The sequence below is a fragment of the Sceloporus undulatus genome, chromosome 1 (genome assembly GCF_019175285.1).
Source record: "Sceloporus undulatus isolate JIND9_A2432 ecotype Alabama chromosome 1, SceUnd_v1.1, whole genome shotgun sequence".
Taxonomy (NCBI): domain Eukaryota; kingdom Metazoa; phylum Chordata; class Lepidosauria; order Squamata; family Phrynosomatidae; genus Sceloporus; species Sceloporus undulatus.
This window is the reverse complement of record NC_056522.1, coordinates 216,308,091-216,309,987: the sequence shown is the minus strand read 5'-3', so window position 1 is coordinate 216,309,987 and position 1,897 is coordinate 216,308,091.

Sequence of the window (1,897 nt, the reverse complement as noted above, 5' to 3'; positions counted from 1 at the left end):
GCCTTTTCTGTGTGTTTTTGGTTCTTTAATGGTGACATTGATATCAGCAAGCCTCTGAGGCATGGCCAATGTAAATTGCTGTGATTTTTACAAACTCATGCGCAGTGAAGAAAAACCAAAGTCTCTTGACCAAGTACACACTTCTGAGAAGTACACTTGGTGCAAGAACTGTGAAACCACCTTGACATGTTCAACATGCATAGCCATGTTAAACCATGCTAAGTGTTAAACCCAAGGGGTTTGGTTATGGAATAAGCCTCTGATGCAAGAGGGAGGGAGGCCTGGGGCTGCACGGGCCGAGAAGGGGCCCGCGGAAGCGGCCTGCTGCCTCCTGGGCTCCTCCACGGTCCTTGGAGCCCTTTCAGCCGAAGGGAAGAGCCAAAGGGTAGGGCCTGGGACGGGTGCCGAAGCCCTTCCCTTCGGCTTCCCTCCCCTTCGGCCGAAAGGCCCCCTTGGAGCCCTGGCTCAGGGGCAATACTGGGAATTGTAGTTTGTTGTAACACCAGAGCTCTCTGACAGAGAAGGCTAAATGTTACACAGAACTACAGTTCCTAGAATACCCTAGCATTGAACAAGGGCAGTTAAAGTGGTCTCAAACTGGATTATTTCAGCAGCTTGTTTTGGATCATAAAGTTACATCCTACAAGTAATGTACAGTCATCCCTCCATATCCACAGATTTTTTTTATCTACTGATTCAAACATCCACAGCTTGAAAATATTTTAAAAAAATATATAAATGCGAAAAAGCAAACATGGATTTTGCCATTTTATATAAGCGATATCATTTTACTATGGCATTGTATTTAATGGGATTTGAGCATCCATGAATTTTGGTATCCACACTAGATTCTGGAACCAAACTCCAGGCAGTACTAAGGGCTCACAGTAGTGAGTGGGAACAAAGTCACTTTCAAGTGTAACTAGTTACATCAAACTAATTTTCTATTTACTTTTAAAACCTTAAAGGGGACTTGGGGTCATTTCAGAGGGATATATAATAGGGTTCCCCCCCCAAGTTCTATAGTTTTATCTTAAGTTTTTGTTACCAATAAAAAGTTACAATACCGTTATTAACTCAACAATTCGTTTTTTAAATGTTGTAACAAGCAACCAAAGTGTATTAGTTTTTAAACATTTCTGTATAATGAATAGTAGGAATGAATGACTTTTACCAAGTAACTTGCTAAGTTTTGGCTGGGTCTATTTGTATACCACAACTGGAAAACAGAAATCAAATCAAAATAAATCATTATATATGTTTCTGTTTAATTATGGAATTAACTAGAACAGTTGAGTGTATTTTTCTCTGCTATTGATTGTAGCATGAGCAAAGGATGGCATTTAAACCTACATCTTCTAAATTCAGAGCAACAAACTGAGCAAAACATTATTATTTATCTTACAAGCAATCAGCTCAAATTCAGATCCTGTGCTAAAAATAAAGGATGTGATTTCCACTAGCTCACTCAATTACAGAGCACAAAAATCAATTCTGAATTAATTCATTTGTTTAAAACACTGGGCTTATTTAAATTGCTGCTGATACGTTATTCCTAACAAAAGATGCCTGTTTTTCCAGATTAAGTAAACATTACAAATAATCTACCATAATAGTGAATACTTTTTAAAAAATAATTCTTGGATTTTAAACTAATTTTAATCCCAGGAAAACGAAGCCTAGAAATTAGACTTTCCCTGATGATATGCAATTAGCATATAAAGTTAAATTATAAGAAATTTTGATTGTGCAATTCAAAGGTTTGTTTCTGAAAAAACAAATTAAAAGAAACTATTGAATAACAGAGCTATGTTTGTTTTTTCTTCTTCATTTATTCTGAATGAGGCACACATTTCTGAAACAATAATTTGTGAACTGCTGATTGCCCGTTCTTGTA